Below are 18,068 nucleotides of genomic sequence, written 5' to 3'. Positions count from 1 at the left end.
TTTGGTCTCCTAATCTGAGGAAGGACGTTCTTGCTATTGAGGGAGTGCAGCGAAGGTTCACCAGACTGATTCCAGGGATGGCTGGGCTGTCATATGAGGAGAGACTGGATCAACTGGGCCTTTATTCACTGGAGTTTAGAAGGATGAGAGGGGATCTCATAGAAACATATAAGATTCTGATGGGACTGGACAGATTAGATGCGGGAAGAATGTTCCCGATGTTGGGGAAGTCCAGAACCTAGGGACACAGTCTTAGGATAAGAGGTAAGCCATTTAGGACTGAGATGAGGAGAAACTTCTTCACTCAGAGAGTTGTTAACCTGTGGAATTCCCTGCCACAGAGAGTTGTAGATGCCAGTTCACTGGATATATTCAAGAGGGAGTTAGATATGGCTCTTACAGTTAAGGAGATCAAGGGGTATGGGGAGAAAGCAGGAAAGGGGTACTGAAGGTCTGCCGCCATTCAGATAATATTCTGCCTTTGTGTTTTTGCCCCCAAAATGGATAACCTCACATTTATCCACATTGTACTGCATCTGCCATGTATTTACCCACTCACCTAACCTGTCCAAGTCGCCCTGCAGCCTCTTAGCATCCTCCTCACAGCTCACACCGCCATCCAGTTTAGTATCGTTTGCAAACTTGGAGATATTACACTCTATTCCTTCATCTAAATCATTAATGTATATTGTAAAGAGCTGGGGTCCCAGCACTGAGCCCTGCGGCACTCCACTAGTCACTGCCTGCCATTCTGAAAAGGACCCGTTTATCCTGACTCTCTGCTTTCTGTCTGCCAACCAGTTCCCTATCCACGTCAGTATATTACCCCCAATACCATGTGCTTTGACTTTGCACACCAATCTCTTGTGTGGGACCTTGTCAAACGCCTTTTGAAAGTCCAAATACACCACATCCACTGGTTCTCCCTTGTCCACTCTGCTAGTTACATCCTCAAAAAATTCCAGAAGATTCGTCGAGCATGATTTCTCTTTCATAAATCCATGCTGACTTGGTCCGATCCTGTCATTGCTTTCCAAATGCGCTGCTATTTCATCCTTAATGATTGATTAAAACATTTTCCCCACTACTGATGTCAGGCTAACCGGTCTATAATTACCCGTTTTCTCTCTCCCTCCTTTTTTTAAAAGTGGTGTTACATTAGCTACCGACCAGTCCATAGGAACTGATCCAGAGTCAATAGACTGTTGGAAAATGATCACCAATGCATCCACTATTTCTAGGGCCACTTCCTTGAGTACTCTGGGATGCAGACTGTCAGGCCCCGAGGATTTATCGGCCTTCAATCCCATCAATTTCCTTAACACAATTTCCCGCCTAATAAGGATATCCTTCAGTTCCTCCTTATCACTCGACCCACTGTCCCCTAGTATCTTCGGAAGGTTATTTGTATCTTCCTTCGTGAAGACAGAACCGAAGTATCGGTTCAATTGGTCTGCCATTTCTTTGTTCCCCATTATAAATTCACCTGAATCCGACTGCAAGGGACCTACGTTTGTCTTCACTAATCTTTTTCTCTTCACATGTCTCTAGAAGCTTTTGCAGTCAGTTTTTATATTCCCTGCAAGCTTCCTCTCATACTCTATTTTCCCCCTCTTAATTAAACCCTTAGTCCTCCTCTGTTGAATTCTAAATTTCTCCTCGGGTTCATTGCTTTTTCTAGTGAATTTATATGCCTCTTCCTTGGCTTTAACACTATCCTTAATTTCCTTTGTTAGCCATGGTTGAGCCACCTTCCCAGTTTTATTTTTACTCCAGACAGGGATGAACAATTGCTGATGTTCATCCATGTGATCTTTAAATGTTTGCCATTGCTTATCCACCGTTAACCCTTTGAGTAGCCTTTGCCAGTCTATTCTAGCCAATTCACGTCTCATACCGTCAAAGTTACCTTTCCTTAAGTTCAGGATCCTAGTTTCCGAATTAACTTTGCCACTCTCCATCTGAATAAGGAATTCTACCATATTATGGTCACTTTTCCCCAAGGAGCCTCGCAGAACAAGATTGCTAATTAGTCCCTTCTCATTACACATCACCCAGTCTCGGATGGCCAGCTCCCTGGTTGGTTCCTCGACATATTGGTCTTGAAAACCATCCCTAATACACTCCAGGAAATCCTCCTCCACCGCATTGCTACCAGTTAGGTTAGCCCAATCAATATGTAGATTAAAGTCGCCCATGATTACTGCTGTACCTTTATTGCACACATCCCTTATTTCTTGTTTGATGCTGTCCCCAACCTCATTACTACTATTTGGTGGTCTATACACAACTCCCACTGGCGTTTTCTGCCCTTTGGAATTCCGCAGCTCCACCCATACCGATTCCACATCGTCCTTCCTTACAATTGCATTGATTTCTTCTTTAATCAGCAACGCCACCCTGCCTCCTTTTCCTTTCTGTGTAAGGTATTGAGTGGGGTCCAAAGAAGGGACAATACAGGATGGTCTAAGATGGGTTTACAGTGTATGCATGTGAATGCACGAAGCATAGTAAACAAGGTAAGTGAGCTGAAGGCACAAATAGCCACATGGGAATATGATGTTGTGGCAATAACTGGTCTCTGTGGTGCTGGGCTTCAATGTGTAATTCAGAGACCCATTATGCAAATACATTTACTTTGGTGGATCGTAACCCAACAAAGCCTCATAGACTCATGTTTTTATTGGTCATTGCTGCCACTAGTATTATTGGTCCAAATGTTTATGCTTTGAAAAACAGCTGAAGGCAGGAAAGCCAAATGTCCCCAGTCGACTGCACTCCAGAAACATAATCATGCTTTAAGGAATGGTGTCAGTGGAGGAATGCCCAGCAGTTTCACTCACTGCGTTGTATGTGCTGATATATAGTCGTTAAAAGCAGTCTGAGATACGAATTGGATTATTTTTAAAAGCTGAATGCAAATTTCTGTATGAGCTGTTTTATTGGAAGCTCTCAGTGTCAAGCCTTTCACTCACCAGGTCATACTGAATCCTGCAACTTTTACATTACAAATGAAGTGAAAGACTCTAATTTTGTCCATTTCTGATCACTTCTAGAGACTCTGTAATGTAATGACAGATTAATGTAACGTGACAGAATGAAAAAATAAACCCAGCTGTACTTCATATCCACAGAATCAGTGAGATAGCCTCAGTTTGGATCTCGCACTGCTAACTGAGCCAGTTAGAGAAATAGGAGATAGCGTCATAGCTAGTCTGCAAATATTTCTCATGATCATTAATATCTTTGTAATATTCACATCTCTTTTGCGTGCTGCTCTCAGCATTACATGCAATCCACCCTTTCTACCATACACCACATTGCTCATTCTTCACCTCACTCTTCAGCAGCATGGGCTCAATTTATTTCATAGCTGTCCTGCTTCTCACTTCTATATCATTCTTCATATCATCCATCACTTTACCAAAAAATACTTTTTCTTTCAGGTTATAAGGACAGTAAACTCAAGAAGCTCTTGGATGCCAGCCAGTCCGTATCTGAACGCACCTTCTCTTCATACCACATTCCTGTCCGAAAGTCCTCTTCCTAGGTTTTCACTATCCTCTCCAACCTTCCACTTTCTGACTTTTAACCGATCTGTCCTCAGTAAAGGTCTTAGCTTCACCCTCATAAACCCCCACCTCAACGAATTCCAAGCTAGATATAATGTCAAGTTCATCTGCTGCTGGTTCCTTTCTTACTTTGCCAAGAAGCTCTCCCTCATGATTCTGACTCCTTCTCTACCTCCTCGATCCCTTCCTCTGACTTTTTTCTGACAAGAGCTGCTGCTGTGATATCGGATATCCAAGTTTCTTTGCGATCCTAACTAATTCTAATCTAGTGGAGGCATATAGGTGTGGCAGATGTGGATCGTTTGTCAGAACACGGTTGTAGCATTGGGGCTGGGGGTTGTATACAAGGGTTGGCCTGTCTCCTCTTTATCAGTGCTGTTTGTTTTCCAGCTGCACTATATTTCTCTTTGGGCCACTTCATGGTATAATTAAGGCAACACACACAAGCCATCTTCAAACTCTGAATTAATATACTATATTTATATGCAGAAATTAAACAATTGGACACACACAGAACAGCATAAGCTTATATACTTTAACAGCAGTAAATGCCTGCACTTTTAAAACTATACTCTGCTCCTGACAACAGTGAGTGCAGTGAGAATCTCTTTACCCACAGTCATGTTAGGCATGTTAGCCATGGCTCAGTGATAGCACTCTTGCCTCTGAAGACATGCACATCAGTATAGATGCTATATAAATGCAAGCTTTTGTTTCTTTTCAGTCTATAACACACTCCAACACACAGTTATAGTTCTGTTTCACCCCAGACTAACATGGTTCTCACACTTTCATAGTTCAGTCTCTCTCTTGCTCTTTGTCTCATAGACTATCGGCTGAACTGATCCATTAATCTTTGAAATGCCCAGGTAGTCATATTCAAAGGTTAGGCTAATGATGGGACTATGTCCTCTGACGTATTTTCCCTCACTAATGCCTCAGCAAGGCTGGGCATCGGGAATGTTATTGCCATGGCATGGAGATGAAATGGGATTTAGTGAGGTACCGCAAGGTTCAGTGCTGGGACTCCAGCTACTTACAATATACATTAATGATTTAGACAAAGGAATTGAATGTAATATCTCCAAGTTTGCAGACGACACTAAGCCGGGTGGCAGTGTGAGCTGTGAGGAGGATGCTAAGAGGCTGCAGGGTGACTTGGACGGGTTAGGTGAGTGGGCAAATACATGGCAAATGCAGTATAATGTGGATAAATGTGAGGTTATCTACTTTGGTGGTAAAAACAGGAGGGCTGATTAATATCTGAATGGTGACAGATTGGTAAAGGGGGAGGTGCAATGAGACATGGGTGTCATGGTACATCAGTCATTGAAGGTTGGCATGCAGTTGCAGCAAGCGGTGAAGAAGGCAAATGGCATGTTGGCCTTCATAGCGAGAGGATTTGATTATAGGAGCAGGGAGGTCTTACTATAGTTGTACAGGGCCTTGGTAAGGCCACACCTTGAATATTGTGTACAGTTTTGGTCTCCTAATCTGAGGACGGTCATTCTTGCTATTGAAGGAGTGCAGCAAAGGTTCACCAGACTGATTCCCAGGATGACAGGACTGATATATGAAGAAAGACTGGATCGACTAGGCTTGTATTCACTGGAATTTAGAAGAATGAGAGGGGATCTCATAGAAATATAAAATTCTGACGGGATTGGACAGGTTAGATGCAGGAAGAATGTTCCTGATGTTGGGGAAGTCCAGAACCAGGGGTCACAGTTTGAGGATAAGGGGTAAGCCATTTAGGACCGAGCTGAGGAGAAACTTCTTCACTCAGAGAGTTGTGGGTATGTGGAATTCTCTACCACAGAAAGTTGTTGGGACCAGTTTGTTAGATATATTCAAAAGGGAGTTAGATGTAGCCCTCACAGCTAAATGGATCAAGGGGTATGGAGAGAAAGCAGGAATGGGCTACTGAAATGCATGATCAGCCATGATCATATTGAATGGTGGTGCAGGCTCGAAGGGCCGAATGGTCTACTCCTGCACTTATTTTCTATGTTTCTATGTTTAAGATTTAAAGAGTGATTGATTGCACGAACAAAGCAGAGTTTAAAAAAAAATGTGCATTTTTCCTTCAGCCGGCATGGTGAGCCATGCTACACTGCGGCTGTGATTCAGCAATTTCCTTCCCCAAACTACCATTAGGCAGTTTGGCGACAGGGGAAATATTAATGGGGGCCTATCACCAATATTTCAGTGATCCTGACCCCAGACAGACCCATCAGGGTCAGGGTAGAAGAAGACAGGTGGGTATGATATTTTGTTCCCTGTTTCTGCTGATGTGCTTGTGTCATTGCAGTTCATGCAATATGTTGGCATTTGAATTGCTGAAAATCTTCAGATTCTTTTTTGTTAAATTCTTGGCTCATTAACTTTGCATGAAAGTCTGCACAAAATTTGTTAAGTTCTGATGTGTTTAATTTGGCAGAGCAGCCAAGCCACAAGATTTTATGAGTAGGGTTTTATAGAAATAAAATATAAACTGTTTGAATTGCGATATTTATAATCCAATCAGCTGACAGTGACATATTTCTAGAATTCCAATTATTTCAACTTTTCATGTATCAGATGCTGGTAATACTCACAACGATAGCCTGCTTTGATAAGCAGAGTCTGGTTCCTATTAAAACATCAGCACTCTTTTTGCCTTCTCTTGTTCTCTTCCTCTTTCCTTCTCTCACTCATATTTTCTCCCAGAATTAAGAGACTGAGTTATGATGGGAGACTAGTTAAACTTGGGATATATTCCCTGCAGATGATAATTTTAAGAGTTGGACTGGAGAAGACTGGACCAGCACATTGATCAAGATTGAGGTTTTTGGAAAGTATGTGTTTGGAAGGAAAGAAGGCCTCTACTAAGCCTTGTCCCTCCATTTCCCACTTGTGGCTATTCCTGCCGCTACCCAGAGCCTACTGGTGGTCCTGCAACGCAGCAGGCCCAGGGCCGGAGAGCTGGGAAATGGGCTTTGAAAGCTGAGCCTTACCTCTCCACCTGACATTTGCATGCGGCAGGTGGAGAAGGACTGGCCATGCTGGAGGGAGTGAAATTCAGGGCTGAGACGACAGTAGACCTGACTGCCCAGTTTCAGTCCGTTCTATTGCTATCTGACCCTTAATATTAGAATTGGAGCTAAGGTGGTTAAAATAAATTTTGGAAAACGTCCTCATTCAAGAATGTGCAATGCAATGCTCCAGAAAGTCAGACGAGGTGTATAAAGGATGATGAACTTACTTGGGAAGTAAATGTGTTTAAGGATATGGGGAAAAAAGATGGGTCAAAATGACTGACTCCTGTTCCTGCATTTTGCTCTCTGTGGCTCACTCTTGTGTTCACTTCCTTGTGCTCTCTTAACTGAAACCTAGACCATCTGATAATTTATATGACAGCACTTAAAATGTTTTCCTCCAGTTTAGATTTGTCATAGTTGTAGCAAAATTGTTGATTAGAGTGAATTAGTAACACACCGAACTTCTATGCATGAATCAGTTGATTTACCAAACACGTTTTAGTTGTCATATTTGTTGCAAAATAGTGGCTAATCTTAGAATTGTTGTGACATCTTCTCGATACAAAAATCCTAGAAATACAGCAGACTACCAAGGCCACAATTAATGTTGTCAGATAATTTCACCTGTGCCCAGACTTTGTGGTCTTTGGACTTTAAAGATTTGTCTAAAGGCTGCAAAACGAACATTGACCCCGCGGTTCTCATTCATGGAAGTTACCAATGTCAAAGAACACAATATACAATATCATCATAGGCAGTCCCTCGGAATTGGAGAAGACTTGCTTCCACTCTTAGCATGAGTTCTTAGGTGGCTGTACAGTCCAATACAAGAACCACAGTCTCTGTCACAGGTGGGACAAACAGTGGTTGAAGGGAAGGGTAGGCGGGGAGCCTGGTTTGCCGCACGCTTCTACTGCTGCCTGCGCTTGATTTCTGCATGCTCTCGGCGACGATATTCGAGGAGCTCAGCGCCCTCCCGGATGCACTTCCTCCACTTCGGGCGGTCTTTGGCCGGGACACCCAGGTGTCAGTGGGGATGTCGCACTTTATCAGAGAGGCTTTAAGGATGTCCTTGTAACGTTTCCTCTGCCCACCTTTGGCTCGTTTGTCATGGACGAGTTCCGAGTAGAGCGCTTGCTTTGGGAGTCTCGTGTCTGGCATGCGAACTATGTGGCCTGCCCAGCGAAACTGATCAAGTGTTGTCAGTGCTTCAATGCTGGGGATGTTAGCCTGGATGAGGACGCTAATGTTGGTGCGTCTGTCCTCCCAGGGGATTTGTAGGATCTTGCCGAGACATCTGCCTCCAGACATCAAGATCCATGGCGCAGCCCTGGATAACGTGGACCACTTCACTTATCTCGGGAGCCTCCCATCAACAAGAGCATTGACGACGAGATCCAAAACCGCCTCCAGTGCAGCCTTTGGCCGCCTGAGGAAAAGAGTGTTTGAAGACCAGGCCCTCAAAACTGTCACCAAGCTCATGGTCTACAGGGCCGTAGTAATACCCGCCCTCCTGTATGGCTCAGAAACGTGGAGTTCAGAAGAATGAAAGGGGATCTCATAGAAACCTTTAAAATTCTGACGGGTTTAGACAGGTTAGATGCAGGAAGAATGTTCCCAATGTTGGGGAAGTCCAGAACCAGGGGTCACAGTCTAAGGATAAGGGGTAAGTCATTTAGGACCGAGATGAGGAGAAACTTCTTCACCCAGAGAGTGGTGAACCTGTGGAATTCTCTACCACAGAAAGTTGTTGAGGCCAATTCACTAAATATATTCAAAAAGGAGTTTGATGTAGTTCTTACTACTAGGGGGATCAAGGGGTATGGCGAGAAAGCAGGAATGGGCTACTGAGGTTGCATGTTCAGCCATAAACTCATTGAATGGCGGTGCAGGCTCGAAGGGCTGAATGGCCTACTCCTGCACCTATTTTCTATGTTTCTATGTACAGTAAACACCGCAAGTCACTGGAGAAATACCACCAACAATGTCTCCGCAAGATCTTACAAATCCCCTGGGAGGACAAATGCACAGACATCAGTATCCTCATCCATACAATATAACAGAAAGGTGTCGCTGTGCTCTGCCATCAGTACACAGCTCCAATTGTAATACTCAATGAAAATGTTTTATCCTCAGAAGGTGAGAGTGTTAAGTATGGAGAAATAGTCAAACTGAACACTGTGAGCTCAAAGTAAAGTGTGACCTTAGTTTTTTATTGCAAGTCTCCACAGTGCCTCTCCAACCTGTGAAGTCTCCTGAAATACCTGTGCTCCCAAGGGATTATGGGATCCCTTGGGACTCCAGGGGTTGAGCCTCTGGTGTCTGTACAGAGTAAATACAAGTTTACATATATAACAACACTCCCTCCAAAGTCAATAGTGTAACTATTTACAATGTGATTCGATCTGGGGACCTTCTTGCCCTGGTTGATCGTCTCGGTGTGAAAGCTGGCATTGTTGAATCATTTGTTGGGCCCTCGCTGGGCTGCTGTGCAGCTGGCCTTGCTGGGCTGCCTGGTGTGTTGGGCCCTGCTGGGCTGCTGTGGATGATGGGTTCTGCTTCGTGGTCAACTGTGGTGCCGGTTGCCACTGGTGTGTATGTTTGGGGTTCAAAAAAGGTAGGGTCCAAGGTGGGTTGCTCAGAATAGTCCGCAAATCTGAGTTTCATTTGGTCCAAGTGTTTCCGGTGAATGAGTCCATTTGAAAGTTTGACCCGAAACACCATGCTCCCCTCTTTGGCCACGACAGTGCCGGGAAGCCACTTGGGACCTTGATCTCAATCTTGTGTGACACATTTCCGCTATCATGGTATGCACTTCGTTGAAGCTACCTGCTCTCTACCTCTTCATGTAGATCAGGATGAACTAACGAGAGCCTTGTCTTAAGTGCTCTTTTCATGAGCAGTTCAGCAGGTGGAATCCCAGTGAGTAAGTGGGGTCTCGTGCGGTAGCTAAGCAGGACTCGGGATAGGCGAATCTGCAGTGAGCCCTCTTCAAGCCTTGATTGATGGTTTGCACTGCTCTCTCTGCCTGACCATTGGACGCTGGATTAAACGGGGCAGATATGACATGTTTGATTCCGTTACGGGTCATGAATTCTTTGAACTCAGCACTGGTAAAACATGGCCCTTTGTTGCTCACCAGGACATCGGGTAAGCCGTGAGAGACAAACATGGCCCGCAGGCTTTCAGTAGTGGCAACGAACGTGCTAGCCGACATTATATCACATTCAATCCACGTACAGTACACATCTATAACCAAAAGGAACATTTTACCCAAGAAGGAGCCTGCAGAGTCGACGTGTACCCATGACCATCGTTTGGAGGGCCAAGACCATAAACTTAGCGGTGCCTCCCTGTTTACATTGCTTAACTGCGAGCGTGTATTACATCTGTGAACGCAGGACTCTTAAGTCCGCATCGATACCGGACCACCACACGTGGGATCTGGCTATCGCTTTCATCATTACGATGCCTGTATGGGTACTGTGGAGGTCATTGATGAAGGTGTCTCTGCCCTTCTTGGGGACCACTACTCAATTGCCCCACAGAAGGCAGTCTGCCTGTATAGACATTTCATCTTTGCGCCACTGGAACATAAGAACATAAGAATTAGGAACAGGAGTAGGCCATCTCGCCCCTCGAGCCTGCTCCGCCATTCAACAAGATCATGGCTGATCTGGCCGTGGACTCAGCTCCACTTACCCGCCCGCTCCCCATAACCCTTAATTCCCTTATTGGTTAAAAATCTATCTATCTGTGATTTGAATACATTCAATGAGCTAGCCTCAACTGCTTCCTTGGGCAGAGAATTCCACAGATTCACAACCCTCTGGGAGAAGAAATTCCTTCTCAACTCAGTTTTAAATTGGCTCCCCGTATTTTGAGGCTCTGCCCCCTAGTTCTAGTCTCCCCGACCAGTGGAAACAACCTCTCTGCCTCTATCTTGTCTATCCCTTTCATTATTTTAAATGTTTCTATAAGATCATCCCTCATCCTTCTGAACTCCAACGAGTAAAGACCCAGTCTACTCAATCTATCATCATAAGGTAACCCCCTCATCTCCGGAATCAGCCTGGTGAATCGTCTCTGTACCCCCTCCATAGCTAGTATATCCTTCCTGAAGTAAGGTTACCAAAACTGCACGCAGTACTCCAGGTGCGGCCTCACCAAGACCCTACACAGTTGCAGAAGGACCTCCCTGCTTTTGTACTCCATCCCTCTCGCAATGAAGGCCAACATTCCATTCGCCTTCCTGATTACCTGCTGCACCTGCAAACTAACTTTTTGGGATTCATGCACAAGGACCCCCAGGTCCCTCTGCACCGCAGCATGTTGTAATTTCTCCCCATTCAAATAATATTCCCTTTTACTGTTTTTTTTCCCCAAGGTGGATGACCTCACACTTTCCGACATTGTATTCCATCTGCCAAACCTTAGCCCATTCGCTTAACCTATCTAAATCTCTTTGCAGCCCCTCTGTGTCCTCTACACAACCCGCTTTCCCACTAATCTTTGTGTCATCTGCAAATTTTGTTACACTACACTCTGTCCCCTCTTCCAGGTCATCTATGTATATTGTAAACAGTTGTGGTCCCAGCACCGATCCCTGTGGCACACCACTAACCACCGATTTCCAAACCGAAAAGGACCCATTTATCCCGACTCTCTGCTTTCTGTTTGCCAGCCAATTCTCTATCCATACTAATACATTTCCTCTGACTCCACGTACCTTTATCTTCTGCAGTAACCGTTTGTGTGGCACCTTATCGAATGCCTTTTGAAAATCTAAATGCACCACATTCTATCGGTACACCTCTATCCACCATGCTCGTTATATCCTCAAAGAATTCCAGTAAATTAGTTAAACATGATTTCCCCTTCATGAATCCATGCTGCGTCTGCTTGATTGCACTATTCCTATCGAGATGTCCCGCTATTTCTTTCTTTATGATAGTTTCAAGCATTTTCCCCACTACAGATGTTAAACTAACCGGCCTATTGTTACCTGCCTTTTGTCTGCCCCCTTTTTTAAACAGAGGCGTTACATTAGCTGCTTTCCAATCCGCTGGTACCTCCCCAGAGTCCAGAGAATTTTGGTAGATTATAACGAATGCATCTGCTATAACTTCCGCCATCTCTTTTAATACCCTGGGATGCATTTCATCAGGACCAGGGGACTTGTCTACCTTGAGTCCCATTAGCCTGTCCAGCACTACCCCCCTAGTGATAGTGATTGTCTCAAGGTCCTCTCTTCCCACATTCCTGTGACCAGCAATTTCTGGCATGGTTTCTGTGTCTTCCACTGTGAAGACTGAAGCAAAATAATTGTTTAAGGTCTCAGCCATTTCTACATTTCCCATTATTAAATCCCCCTTCACATCTTCTAAGGGACCAACATTTACTTTAGTCACTCTTTTCCGTTTTATATATCTGTAAAAGCTTTTACTATCTGTTTTTATGTTTTGCGCAAGTTTACCTTCGTAATCTATCTTTCCTTTCTTTAGTGCTTTCTTAGTCATTCTTTGCTGTTGTTTAAAATTTTCCCAATCTTCTAGTTTCCCACTAACCTTGGCCACCTTATACGCATTGGTTTTTAATTTGATACTCTCCTTTATTTCCTTGGTTATCCACGGCTGGTTATCCCTTCTCTTTTTCACTGGAATATATTTTTGTTGAGCACAATGAAAGAGCTCCTTAAAAGTCCTCCACTGTTCCTCAATTGTGCCACCATTTAGTCTGTGTTTCCAGTCTACTTTAGCCAAATCTGCCCTCATCCCACTGTAGTCCCCTTTGTTTAAGCATAGTACGCTCGTTTGAGACACTACTTCCTCACCCTCAATCTGTATTACAAATTCAACCATACTGTGATCACTCATTCCGAGAGGATCTTTTACTAGGAGATCGTTTATTATTCCTGTCTCATTACACAGGACCAGATCTAAGATTGCTTGCTCCCTTGTAGGTTCTGTAACATACTGTTCTAAGAAACAATCCCGTATGCATTCTATGAATGCCTCCTCCAGGCTACCCCGTGCAATTTGATTTGACCAATCGATATGTAGATTAAAATCCCCCATGATTACTGCCATTCCTTTTTCACATGCCTCCATTATTCCCTTGATTATTGTCCGCCCCACCATGAAGTTATTATTTGGGGGCCTATAAACTACGCCCACCAGTGACTTTTTCCCCTTACTATCTCTGATCTCCACCCACAATGATTCAACATTTTGTTCATTTGAGCCAATATCGTCTCTCACAACTGCCCTGATATCATCCTTTATTAACAGAGCTACCCCACCTCCTTTCCCTTCTTGTCTATCTTTCCGAATCGTCAGATACCTCTGTATGTTTAATTCCAAGTCTTGGCCACCCTGCAACCACGTTTCTGTAATGGCCACCAAATCATACCCATTTGTAATGATTTGTGCCGTCAACTCATTTACTTTATTTCGAATGCTGCGTGCGTTTCGGTAGAGTGTTTTAATACTAGTTTTTAAACCATGAGTTTTAGTTTTGACCCCTCCTGCAGCTCCTTTACATTCAGTGGCCCTTTTTGTTTTTTGCCTTGGGAACAGCTTTATCTCTTCCTGCATTTCCACTGGGACACTGGACCAGCTCCCGTGAAGCACACAGCTTTTGACTAGAGATAATAAGGGGACCTGGCTTGTCCAGGTTTTGATCTGACGGGCAGTGACGGGTGATTGCTCACTCTCAAATGCTTCCATACCCATGGCTAGATCTACGGGCTGCGCCATTTCCACCCCCGTGGCAGGCAATGGCAGTCTACTGAGAGCATCGGCGCAGTGTTCTGTGCCTGGCCTGTGGCGGATGGCGTAGTTGTATGTGGACAACGTGAGCGCCCATCTCTGGATGCGGGCTGATGTGTTGGTATTTTTCCCTTTACTCTTGGAAAACATGGATATAAGTGGCTTATGGTCAGGTTCCAATTTGAATTTTAAGCCAAACAGGCATTGATGTATTTTCTTTACCCCATAGACACACGATAACTCTTCTTTCTCATTCATGCTGTAGGCTCTTTCAGCCCTAGACAGACTCCTGGATGCAGAAGCAACCGGTTGCAGTTTCCCGAAATCATTAGCTTGTTGCAATACACACCCGATACCATATGACGACGCATTACATGCTAGTACCAAACGCTTACATGGATCATACAACACAAGCAATTTGTTTGAGCATAACAATTTTCTCGCTTTTACAAAGGTATTTTCTTGACTTTTGCCTCAAACCCATTGGTCCCCTTTTCGTAGTAAGACATGCAGTGGTTCTAATAGCACGTTTAGCGAGTTGGTTTTACTGCAGGTAAAGGGTACACAGTCAGATAGTAAATGGGTGACCAACAGGAAGATCTATGCAAGGAAGGTAGTGCAGCGGTCCTCTGCGGTCATCCCCCTGTAAAACAGATACACCGCTTTGGGTACTGTTGAGGGGGATGACTCATCAGGGGGGAGCAGCAGCAGCCAGGTACATGGCACCGTGGGTGGCTCTGCTGCACAGGAGGGCAGGAAAAAAAGTGGGAGAGCTAAAGTGATAGGGGATTCGATTGTAAGGGGAATAGATAGGCGTTTCTGCGGCCGCAACCAAGACTTCAGGATGGTATGTTGCTTCCCTGGTGCAAGGGTCAAGGATGTTTCAGAGCGGGTGCAGGACATTTTGAAAAGGAAGGGTGAACAGCCAGTTGTCGTTGTGCATATAGGTACCAACAATATAGGTAAAAAATGGGATGAGGTCCGACAAGAAGAATTTAGGGAGCTCGGAGCTAAATTAAAAAGTGGGACCTCAAAAGTAGTAATCTCAGGATTGCTATCAGTACCATGTGCTAGTCAGAGTAGGAATCGCAAGATAACTCAGATGAATACGTGGCTTGAGGAGTGGTGCAAAAGGGAGGGATTCAAATTCCTGGGACATTGGAACCGGTTCTGGGGGAGGTGGGACCAGTACAAACCAGACGGTCTTCACCTGTGCAGGACCGGAACCAATGTCCTGGGGGGAGTGTTTGCTAGTGCAGTTGGGGAGGAGTTAAACTAACATGGCAGGGGGATGGGAACCTGTGCTGGGAGACAGAGGGAAATAAAATGGAGGCAGATGCAAAAGATAGAAAGGAGAACAGTAAAAGTGAAGGGCAGAGAAACCCAAGGCAAAAAACAAAAAGGGCCACATTACAGCAAAATTCTAAAGGGGCAAAGTGTGTTAAAAAAGACAAGCCTGAAGGCTCTGTGGCTCAATGCGAGGAGTATTTGGAATAAGGTTGACGAATTAACTGCGCAGACAGCAGTTAACGGATATGATGTAATTGGCATCACGGAGACATGGCTCCAGGGTGACCAAGGCTGGGAACTCAATATCCAGGGGTATTCAACATTTAGGAAGGATAGGCAGAGAGGAAAATGAGGCGGGATGGCGTTGCTGGTTAAAGAGGAAATTAATGCAATAGTAAGGAGGGACATTAGCTTGGATGATGTGGAATCGGTATGGGTGGAGCTGCGGAATACCAAAGGGCAGAAAACGCCAGTGGGAGTTGTGTATAGACCACCAAACTGTAGTAGTGAGGTTGGGGACAGCATCAAACAAGAAATAAGGGATGTGTGTAATAAAGGTACAGCAGTTATGGGCGACTTTAATCTACATATTGATTGGTCTAACCAAACTGGCAGCAATGCAGTGGAGGAGGATTTCCTGGAGTGTATTAGGGATGGTTTTCTAGACCAATATGTCGAGGAACCAACTAGGGAGCTGGCCATCCGAGACTGGGTGAAGTGTAATGAGAAAGGACTAATTAGCAATCTTGTTGTGCGAAGCCCCTTGGGGAAGAGTGACCATAATATGGTAGAATTCTTTATTAAGATGGAGAGTGACACAGTTAATTGGGAAACTAGGGTCCTGAACTTAAGGAAAGATAACTTCGACGGTATGAGGCGTGAATTGGCTAGAATAGACTGGCAAAGAATACTTAAAGAGTTGACGGTGGATAGGCAATGGCAAACATTTAAAAATCACATGGATGAACTTCAGCAATTGTACATCCCTGTCTGGAGTAAAAATAAAACGGGGAAGGTGGCTCAACCGTGGCAAACAAGGGAAATTAAGGATAGTCTTAAAACCAAGGAAGAGGCATATAAATTGGTTTAAAAAAGCAACAAACCTGAGGACTGGGAGAAATTTAGAATTCAGTAGAGGAGGACTAAGGGTTTAATTCGGAGGGGGAAAATAGAGTACGAGAGGAAGCTTGCAGGGAACATAAAAACTGACTGCAATAGCTTCTATAGATATGTGAAGAGAAAAAGATTAGTGAAGACGAACGTAGGTTCCTTGCAGTCAGAATCAGGTGAATTTATAATGGGGAACAAAGAAATGGCAGACCAATTGAACAAATACTTCGGTTCTGTCTGCACGAAGGAAGACACAAATAACTTTCCGAATGTACTAGGGGACTAGGTCTAATGAGAAGGAGGAACTGAAGAATATCCTTATTAGGCGGGAAATTGTGTTCGGGAAATTGATGGATTGAAGGCCGATAAATCCCCGAGGCCTGATCGTCTGCATCCCAGAGTATTTAAAGAAGTGGCCCTGGAAAGAGTGGATGCATTGGTGATCATTTTCCAACAGTCTATCGACTCTGGATCAGTTCCTATGGACTGGAGGGTAGCTAATGTAACACCACTTTTTTAAAAAAGGAGGGAGAGAGAAAACAGTTAATTATAGACTGGTTAGCCTGACACCAGTAGTGGGGAAAATGTTGGAATCAATCATTAAAGATGAAATAGCAGCGCATTTGGAAAGCAGTGACAGGATCGGTCCAAGTTAGCTTGGATTTATGAAAGGGAAATCATGCTTGACGAATCTTCTGGAACTTTTTGAGAATGTAACTAGCAGAGTGGACAAGGGAGGACTAGTGGATGTGGTGTATTTGGACTTTCAAAAGGCTTTTGACAAGGTCCCACACAAGAGATTGGTGTGCAAAATCAAACGCGTGGTATTGGGGTTAATGTACTGACGTGGATCGAGAACTGGTTGGCAGACAGAAAGCAGAGAGTCGGGATAAACGGGTCCTTTTCAGAATGGCAGGCAGTGATTAGTGGAGTACTGCAGGGCTCAGTGCTGGGACTCCAGCTCTTTACAATATACATTAACGATTTAGATGAAGGAATAGAGTGTAATATCTCCAAGTTTGCAAACGACTCTAAACTGGGTGGCGGTGTGAGCTGTGAGGAGGACACTAAAAGGCTGCAGGGTGACTTGGACAGGTTAGGTGAGTGGGCAAATGTATGGCAGCTGCAGTATAATGTGGATAAATGTGAGGTTATCCACTTTGGGGACAAAAACACGAAGGCAGAACATTATCTGAATGGCGGCAGATTAGGAAAAGGGGAGGTGCAAGGAGACCTGGGTGTCATGATTCGTCAGTCATTGAAAGTTGGCATGCAGGTACAGCAGGCGGAGAAGAAGACAAATGGTATGTTGGCCTTCATAGCCAGGGGCTTTGAGTATAGGAGCAGGGAGGTCTTACTGCAGTTGTACAGGGCCTTGGTGAGGCCTCACCTGGAATATTGTGTTCAGTTTTGGTCTCCTAATCCGAGGAAGGACATTCTTGCTATTGAGGGAGTGCAGCGAAGGTTCACCAGATTAATTCCAGGGATGGCTGGACTGTCATATGAGGAGAGACTGGATCAACTGGGCCTTTATTCACTGGAGTTTAGAAGGATGAGAGGGGATCTCATAGAAACATATAAGATTCTGATGGGACTGGACAGGTTAGATGCGGGAAGAATGTTCCCGATGTTTGGGAAGTGCAAAACCAGGGGACATAGTCTTAGGATAAAGGGTAGGCCATTTAGGACTGAGATGAGGAGAAACTTCTTCACTCAGAGAGTTGTTAACCTGTGGAATTCCCTGCTGCAGAGAGTTGTTGATGCCAGTTCATTGGATATATTCAAGAGGGAGTTCGATATGGCTCTTACGGCTGAGGGGATCATGGCGTATGGAGTCAATGCAGGAAAGGGGTACTGAGGGAATGATCAGCCATGATCTTATTGAATGGCGGTGCAGGCTCGAAGGGCCAAGTGGCCTACTCCTGTACCTATTTTCTATGTTTCTAACAGTGTGCTGATACCCAGTAAGAAGTTACCAAAGTAGTTCAAGAGTCCCAGAAACGACCGCAGCTCCATCATGTTCTGTGGCCTCGATGCGTTCTCGCTTACCTCCGTCTTTGCGTTGGTGGGCCTGATGCCATCCGCCGCAATCCTCCTTCCCAGGAACTCCACTTCAGGCGCCAGGAAAACGTATTTCGAGCGTTTTAACCTGAGCCCCAGGCGGTCAAGTCGACTAAAAATCTTCTCCGAGTTCTGCAGATGCTCGACTGTGTTCCGACCTGTGACCAAGATGTTGTCTTGGAAGACCACGGTGTGTGGGACCGACTTCAGTAAGTTTCCATGTTCTCTGGAATAATGTCGCCGCC

The 18,068-nt window shown here is 44.7% G+C and overlaps 1 protein-coding gene across 1 annotated transcript in view; it reads left to right on the top strand.

The window, feature by feature from the left end:
* Positions 1 to 18,068, top strand: part of kif6 (kinesin family member 6) — a 768,544-nt gene that overhangs the window by 490,151 nt on the left and 260,325 nt on the right. The gene's annotated exons all lie outside the window — the stretch shown is intronic.

This window comes from Pristiophorus japonicus, chromosome 7, assembly GCF_044704955.1.
Source record: "Pristiophorus japonicus isolate sPriJap1 chromosome 7, sPriJap1.hap1, whole genome shotgun sequence".
Classification (NCBI taxonomy): domain Eukaryota; kingdom Metazoa; phylum Chordata; class Chondrichthyes; family Pristiophoridae; genus Pristiophorus; species Pristiophorus japonicus.
The sequence above is the reverse complement of the archived record's forward strand: the minus strand, read 5'-3'. Positions and strand labels throughout refer to the sequence as shown.